The sequence below is a fragment of the Mchenga conophoros genome, linkage group LG2, assembly GCF_057382185.1.
Source record: "Mchenga conophoros isolate Kocher_MC1m ecotype Shallow Benthic linkage group LG2, M_conophoros_male_GT1.1, whole genome shotgun sequence".
NCBI lineage: Eukaryota > Metazoa > Chordata > Actinopteri > Cichliformes > Cichlidae > Mchenga > Mchenga conophoros.
The window spans coordinates 19,848,660-19,857,345 of record NC_140527.1 but is presented as its reverse complement, the minus strand read 5'-3'; the positions used below and the strand labels follow the sequence as shown (position 1 = coordinate 19,857,345).

The 8,686-nt window shown below is 47.3% G+C and overlaps 1 pseudogene; it reads left to right on the top strand.

The window, feature by feature from the left end:
- Window positions 1-6,448: 6,448 nt before the first annotated feature.
- LOC146581856 (uncharacterized) lies at window positions 6,449-8,245 on the top strand (annotated as a pseudogene).
- The last annotated feature ends 441 nt before the right edge of the window (window positions 8,246-8,686 follow it).

The following is an 8,686-nucleotide window of genomic DNA, read 5'->3' as shown; positions in this document are numbered from 1 at the left end:
TGGAAGAAGTAATCTGATTGGCATGGTGGTATGTTTGCAGCAGGTCCCTTGTGTAGCGCTGGAACCCAGTCACGATGTTTCATCCATTTCATAGGCTGGTTTGCTGCAATAATGCCAAATAATTAGCATCTCTATAGATAGAAGGTAGTTCTGCAAAATCACTCAGTAGGATGTTTGTTCAAATTTGCTATGAGCTCAGAGCGCATATAGATAGAAGGTAGTTCTGCAAAATCACTCAGTAGGATGTTTGTTCAAATTTGCTATGACCTCAGAGCGCATAGAAAATAAAACTAATAGGGTATAAAGAGTGATATGAACATATTTAGAACTTACCGGAATGAAAATGTCTGGAGCACCAACAGATATTTGGAGATGGAAGAGAACTGCACGTCAGCTCGTCTCACAGCTGCTATCCAGGCTAGACGCCTTCGTTTGGTAACATCAATACACTGCTCATGTTGCTTCCAGGTTGGGAAAGAATGAAAAGATAAACCATTTTCAACCTTATTCTCTTGCCGGTCGTGTGATCGAACATTGCAGCCGACCACACAGCAAATATGAACCATGGCTGTTGTGTGTGACTTCGCTCCCTTTTCACTTGCGCTAGACCCCCAAAATGGCGGATCGGGCCAAAATCCTTTCCACGCCCACCCCCCGTGACATCACGCTCCAAAGCCCTATTCAATGAAAATGATCACATAACAAAAAAGCCCTCATCACTTTGGAGGTATGCACCAAATTTCAAGACTTTTTAAACTTTCCAAGCCCCTGAAAAGCAACGCCATTGTTCATGATGAACCGCGTTGCCATCAGGGTGCGCCATTCAGTTTAAAATCACAATTTTCACACTAAAGTATCATGAAGGACTGATGGTGATATTCACCGCTTTTGAGGTGGCCACGATGAACCTGTGAAAATCAGTACAACGAAATTAAAGCCATGATATTTCCTGTTGCCACTAGGTGGCGCTGTGCGTATTCCCAACAATGGGCACATCAATCTGTTCAGGGCGGGTCTGACATCATGCCTGTAAAGTCTGGTACTGATCAGACTGGATTTCATTGAGTTATACTAATTTGTGTCTTCATGGCGAGACATGAAAGTTCGCCATGCTGCTGGGGTAACACCCTTTCGCGAAAAGTCACAGTTTTCACTGTAACCCAAGACCAACTCCTTAAGGCTTTCCTGGAGAAATTTGAGGCTGCAAACAGAGCAGATACAATAGGGCCTTCGCACTCTAAGTGCTCGGGCCCTAATAAACGGAGCAGATACAATAGGGCTTCGCACTTTTAGTGCTCGGGCCCTAACAAGGATAATTTGAAAAAGGATAACGCTGCAATGTATGAAATAAATCAATAAAAGCTTCTTAGAAAATGCACTTTTCCATAGGCAGTGTTTTTGAATAAGTCGTTAAATGAGGTTAGCACTATATATGTGTCCTCTAGGGTGTATTTTTTTTTTGCAATACTTTTGTCAGAAATGCTCTCTCATGATGAAATAATTGCTGGCCTAATCGTTATCCAGTTGTTTTTTGTATATGCTGTGTTCAAGCAGCAGGGAGAGCAATCAAACCCCTGGAGATATACAGAGTGGGAGCAGCAGAAATTAATCACAGAGCTATGAAAAATGCATCATTTCAAGAGTCAGGCCTATAGAAACATGGTAGATGCTGACAGATAAGGAATTAAACAGGACAAGAGGAGCGAGTTAACAAAAAGCAGTAAGCAACATTATCCCAACCAGAGGTGAATGGGGTGCTGAAAATTGAAATCATCCACCTTGTTTCAGTGAATCATCAGTTTGAACTTGCTCTCCTCTGCTGAGCTCAGTAGGAGCATTTTGGGGTTGCGTTTTCTTGATGTTTGACCTTTTTTACTTTCTTTTTTTTCTTATTTAACTTGCAAAACCAGGAAGCCAGTGAAGGTAAAGCCAAGGATGGTGGAAGTTGAAGAAGGAAGTATGTTCCTCAGAGTTCAGGTACAAGCTGAGACAGGCTCTGGGTGGTAGAGAAGAGATGGCTGATAACTTGGAAAGTAGAACTGTGGTGTTGAGAGAAACTCCCTAGAAAGTGTTTGGTGTGCCCTCTGGACAGAGGAACGAGGAGAAAGAGAGTTATTCAAAGAACGGAAGTAATGTGGGATAGCCAAACTAGACAGGAGTACTGGGAGGCTAGGTGTAGAACAAAGAGTGAGAGGGCAGAGGGAAATGGTAAGGGTTATATGTGAGGGTGTGCACTAAGGAAGGAGAAAAACAGTTGACATGAGAGACTGTGTTAACGAACTGATTATTGAAGAAACTCAGAGAGAAATAAGGATGGATGTAGGCAGTGATGGCAAGGCAGCTGGTCCTGATGACATCACTGTGGAGATGTTTGGCTAAGAGGGCAGATTAACCAGATTGTTTAGCCTGGAGTTCTGGAGAATTAGATGATGCCTGAAGAATAGAGAGGAAGTGTACTTGTACAGGTGATGTGCAGAGATGTAGTAGATGTAGTGGAGAAATACAGATGAAGGTCTGAAAGAGTTGCCCTTTGTCTTTGTGCATCTAGAGAAAGCATATGAGAAGGTGTCAACAGAGGAACTGTGGTACTTTATGAGGAATGCAGCCCTGGCAGGGATGTTTGACATGGTGGTGCAGGACACAAAGACAGCAGGGCAGTGGTTTTTCAGGCGGTGACACTAAGAAAAAGACGGGAGACAGAGCTGAAGATGTTAAGACTGAGACAGAGTGGACAAGATTAGAAATGAGTACATCAGAGAAACAGCTCAGGTTGAGGAGTTTGGAAACAACGTTAGAGAGGCGAGTCTGAGAAGATGTGGATGTTTGCATCTCTGAATAAATGTTCATATCAAAGACAAAGTATAAAGAACTGAGGGGTGCTCAGCTGACTACGATAAAGTAAGTGAAGGGATACACACTGGACAATTTAAATGAAGACATGTCACCGGTTACAGTACTGCAAACATAATAAAATGCTAAGATGCAATATCAGCATTTTCAGCAGCCTGCATCTTCCAGATTGTCTGACATGCATCACTGCACAGGTCCCACTCCTCTGGATTAGAACAAAGCAGTACAGACTCAGTGCAGGCATTCACCTCGAGATTCCTAATTATGCATCATATTATTACGGATTTGGGGAACATTTTACCTTTTTTTAGGGCACTGCAGGTCAGTTTGAGATGTTTCCTGTATTTATCTATCTGGTGGGAATATTATTCGTTTTAAAAGGTAATCCAATAGTGGTGCTACAGGATGTAATTACAGGCTAGACGATCACCAAATGTATTCCATTTCATCCTCGGATGAACAGAATGTGTGCACTTGATTCTAAAGCAATTCATACAATAGCTGCGATGCCTCACATTGGGCCAAAAATGTCAGTCTGATGCTGGTGGTGGAGTGAAACTCGGGGAATCCCATGAATATGTCATCTGGAACCAAGAATGTCTCAGCCAAAGTTTGTTCCAGTTAATCAATGAGATGTTTCTGTTTCTTTTGCATTGGAAGATTGAGTTGTTGATGGTACTAGGTAGTCTAGATGAGCACCAAAGACATTATGGCCTTTCGTCTTCTAGAACTTTGAATATTAATATTATGGAAAAACCATCAGATGTCAAGACGTTTCAGCCAGACGAATGTTCCATGTTCAGACTACATACAAACACATCAGTTACAGTGGACACCGCGTTAGAGTATCTCACTATAAAGTGTTTTCTATAAGCAGACATGAAGAGACTACTACACATAAACTTCATGAGTCATAAATGGGGATTAATCTAACTGACATATAAAGTGGTTGGGACTCGGCATATGTGACCAGCACACTGGGAAAGCTAAAAAACAGTAGGGGCCGTTAATTCTTAAATCCCGTTTTTTTGACCTTGAGTGAGAAAAGGATGCACACGCGCACACACACACACACACACACACACACACACACACACACACACACACGCCTCTGAAGCAAAATACCTTAAACAGGTATTATTAGTATTCTGCAGGCTTAATGCAAATGGTTTTCTTTAAGGTGACAACAAGTGGCTTGTCAGGAAATCCACTAAAATGCCAAAAATGGACACTGAGACACATTGCAGAAGTATTTTGAATTTAAAATAGGAAAATCTATTAATAATTTATATTGAGTCAAAAGTCCACTTGGGTAAAAATCTATTTGCAATATGGTAAGAACAGCACTAATGCTAAAGGTTAATATTCTGTGAAAGGTGGAAGCGCTACATTTAGACTCCAGCCTTCTTAATGCTTACATGACATCAGTGCATGGCACAGATGTAAGAGCGAGAAAGCTAAATATAAGCTTTGTGACAAAAGGTCCTGGAAATGCAGCAGGGCAGTGGAAAGAAACTGTCTGCACAGCCTGAGCACATGAGCACGTTATAAAAGCCTCTCAGGGTTGGAGTCATATAAAAGTTTTGAGTCTTGCTCTTAGAGGGTGACCCAGAAGGGTTGGGCCTGGGCGTCTTTGCTTTGACAGATCATTGTATACACACAGCAGTGGGGAGCTTCTATTTGTCAGATGACAGTTGTTACAGCAGGTTTTTCATTTGCCAAATTACCCAGAATAACTCTTCCTTGAAAAGAAGACAGAGATGAAGGAACCACAAACAGCAGTTTCTGTAGATGAAAACAATGAAACAGAGTTGATCTGTGCAGTGCTGACAAGAAGTGGAAAAAGCAGTCAACAGCAGCGGAGCAGGTATCAGGGGTGACTGTGGGACTGGCAACGTAAAGAAGAGGCCTCGTTTTAAATCCAAAAACTGATTAGTGTTTTTGTAAATCAGGTGATTCGAGGTGGGTTTTAGCAGAACATATACACGGATCGCAGAATTTCTTAGGAAGAAACTCGTCTTATGGAATTACCGTTGCAAAATGGCACGCTGTAATCAAGTACTTTCACCTGAGTCCTTTCAAAAGCAGTTCCACACAAAAAACCCATATGAGGCCAGGCAATCTCAAAAAATGACACCTATATCATTCAGTATTCTGCAAACTGAGGAATTCATTTTATTGGACGCCTCAACATGAAAATAATACAAACAATCAGTTCCTTAGTCTGAGCTCTCAGCCAGCAGAAGTGAGCTGTGTATTCATTCAGCCTAGCTGGATTTTAACAATGCCTGTCTGGAAATGGTATTAGGATTGTGTGTGCGTGTGTGTGGCTCATTGAGGAATAGGAAAAAAAACCAAAACGGAATGAAAAAGAGGTAAATGTGAGGAATAGACAGCAAGACTTAGTGGGAGAGGAAGTCAGAGAAAATGATGGATAGCGAGGAGAGAAAAATATGAATGCGACTGTGACTGGGCCAAACAAGAACCTGGATGTATTTTGGAGATTATAATGGCCCCTGTTCCAGACCTCATTTATTTTTGTTTGTAGGATGTCACATCTCTTTTTAAGCACCCTGGTGCACACTTTATCTATTTTCTTTCTTTACCTGACTGTGTTTCAACCATTCCTTTCCCTTAATTTTTTTTATCAAATTCCCCCTTTTCCCCATCGCGGCGGGGCATTCTTCCCTGTCTCTGTCGTACTTACTCTTTCCCAGCCTTTTCCCTGAGAGGTTACTGTCTGCCTCGAGCACAACCAACTTCATTTTAAAGAAGTCATTGTCATGGTCCTGGGCCATGTTGGCCCAGTGTTCTTGGTTTTCTTGTATGTTTGTATTTTATTCCTTATTTAGGCCATGTTTTCTGAGTTGCCCTGTTGTGTTGTTCCCTAAGTGTTTTCCCTTCATGGCTTTTACCCCCTGTGTGCCCTCTGTGTATTTATGAGCCCTCGTCTCCCTTTGTGGTTGTTTCATGTTTCCCCATCCCGTTATGTCTGTGTTTTCCCCGTGCTCTCTCTCCTCCTGTCTGAACCTCTGTGCACTTCCTGTTTACTTTGTGACTCTCACGCCTGTACATGTCATGTTCAGTTCACCCCGCCCTGTCTCGTTATGATTATCAGTGTCACCTGTGTTCCCCTCTGTGTCTCTCGGTTCTTAGAGTCCTCTGCCTTATAGGTTATGTCTCTGTGTTTCTTAGTTGCCGTCTCCACTGTCAAGTTCGCGTCTCTGTGTGATCCTTCCTGTTTTACTTTGAAGGTCCGTTTCTTATGTGAATGTGTCCTGCTTTGCTTGTCTCGTCAGTCCTGATTTCTCCCAGCTGTGCCCTCCTTCTGTGTCTCATTCCCCTTGTTACTCCCCAGTGTATTTAAACCCTGTGTTTCTCTGAGTCAGTGTGATGTCGTCCCTCATGCTGTGTGTGGATCTCCCTGTGTCTCGCTGTGAGTGCTTAGTTTGTGGCTTCCCAGTTTAGTTTGTATGTTTGTTCTACCGGCAAATAAAGCTGTGTTTTGAGTTCATTCCCTCGAGTCTGTGAGTCCTGCATTTTGGGTCCAACTCCCGCCTGCCGCACAGCGATTCATGACAGTACGACGTCACCAGATATGGACCCAGCAGCACTCAACCCACCAGAAGAACTGCGTCTGGACATAATCTACTCCGTGGAAAGACTCCTGCATCTGTGGCTCGAACATGAGGGGAAGGAATTTCGCTGTGCTGTGGAAACCAAACTACAGCGTTTAATCTCTGGTCTTCCCTGGCTACTCAGTGCGCTCCACCCACTCGAACAGGATTTAATCCAAAATGAGCTCCACCTTCATCCCCCAGCTGCTACTGCCCACCTGCCTGAAGGGCCGGATGTGGAGCCGCTCGGCCCGTCAGAGGCATCATCTAAAAAGAAACGACGACCACGCCGCCAGCGCGCCACCCCACAGCCGGACATTCAGACTTGTACATCGCCGGCTGTGGTGAGTAAGGACTCTTTTTTTTTTTTGTGTCGAACCGTGGAACTATTCGTTCAGGGGCTGTGTTTTGTGCTACGGACGGTAATGTGAACAGTTTATCAGCTGCCCAGCCTCCTGAAGCTCTCTTAGCTGCCCAGCTACAAGCTGCGTCTCCTGTGTCCCCGCTAGCACAGCCATTAACTCCACCACACGCTCCATTTTCACCTCTACCATCGCTTCAGTCATCAGTTCGGTCTGCCACTCAGTCGCCCTTAGTTCCGTCATCCACACTACCACCTGTTTCCCTTCCACCACCACCATCACTACACCCAGCCATTCAGGCTGCTACTCAGTCAGACATTCAACCCATAGCCCTGCCGTTAATATGCTCTGTAGCTGAGCCACTAGCCGCCCGACCCGCAGCCACTTCAGCCACTCCTCCACCCGTCACACCTCCACTACAACCATCACTGCAGTCTCTAGCGCAGTCTCCTGCAGCTCTGCTTTCCCCAGTGCAGTCTCCAGTGTCCCCAGTGCAGTCTCCAGTGTCCCCAGTGCAGTCTCCAGTGTCCCCAGTGCAGCCTCCTTTAGCACAGTCACCCACTCAACCACCAGCACCACAACCGTCACTACCTCTAGTTCATTCCCCTGTGAAGTCATTAACTCCACCACCTACTCCACTCTCACCACCACCGTTACTACAGACATCAGTTCAGTCCCCTGTGCAGTCATTTACTTCTCCACCATTAGCAGCTCAGGTCCCCGTGTGTCCAGCAGCTCAGGTCCCCGTGTGTCCAGCAGCTCAGGTCCCCGTGTGTCCAGCAGCTCAGGTCCCCGTGTGTCCAGCAGCTCAGGTCGCACCTGAACCTTTGGCCCAGTTCCCCGTAGCAGTGCAGTTTTCTAGCCAGCTTAACGTTGAGCCCGGTGTCCCAATTCTCTCTGGCTCTACATCGGCTCCTGCTGGAAGCTCGGATGAGCTCATCCAGCACTCCGCGGCTCCCGTGCCGCCATCTACCTCGTCCGCTGGGGGTTCCAGTGAGCCCAGCCAGCACCTCCTCGTCTCCGCTGGAGGGTCCAAGGGGCCCGTTCAGCCTCCTGTCTCTGCTGGAGGGCCCGAGGAGCCCGTTCAGCCTCCTGTCTCCGCTGGAGGGCCCGAGGAGCCCGTTCAGCCACCTGCCACGTCAGCTGGAGGGCCCGAGGAGCCCGTTCAGCCACCTGCCACGTCAGCTGGAGGGCCCGAGGAGCCCGTTCAGCCACCTGCCACGTCAGCTGGAGGGCCCGAGGAGCCCGTTCAGCCACCTGCCTCTGCAGCTCCGCCTGGTCCAGCCTCAGCCTCTGCAGCTCCGCCTGGTCCGGCCCCCGCATCGCCACCGTCTGGTCCTGCCTCGTCTGGTCCTGCCTCGTCTGGTCCTGCCTCGTCTGGTCCTGTGTCCACCAGGCCATGGCCAGCACGCCTGAGACTGGAGGGCCGCCGCTGCCTTCCGCGCGGTCGGCCCCCTGAACTGCTCCGTCGTCTCCTTCGCCGCCGCCGCTGCCTTCCGCGCGGTCGGCCCCCTGAACTGCTCCGTCGTCTCCTTCGCCGCCGCCGCTGCCTTCCGCACGGCCGGCCTCCAGACCAGCTCTGTCACCTGTGCCACCCACCTGGTCGGCCCCCCGACCGTGTGACCCGTGAACTCTTGTGCCTGTGGGCTCTGGGTCGGCCCCCTGAACTTTATTTGGACTGTGGTCATGTGCTCCTGTGTCTTCTGTTGTTTGTTTTTGTTTCCCGTTCTGGTCCCTCCGTCCTGGTCCCCCGCCTCCCGCCCTGGGTGGGTTGTTTTCTGTTTTTGTTTTTTCGGGTTTGGGCTGTCGGGAGCCAGCCCTTGAGGGGGGGGGTACTGTCATGGTCCTGGGCCATGT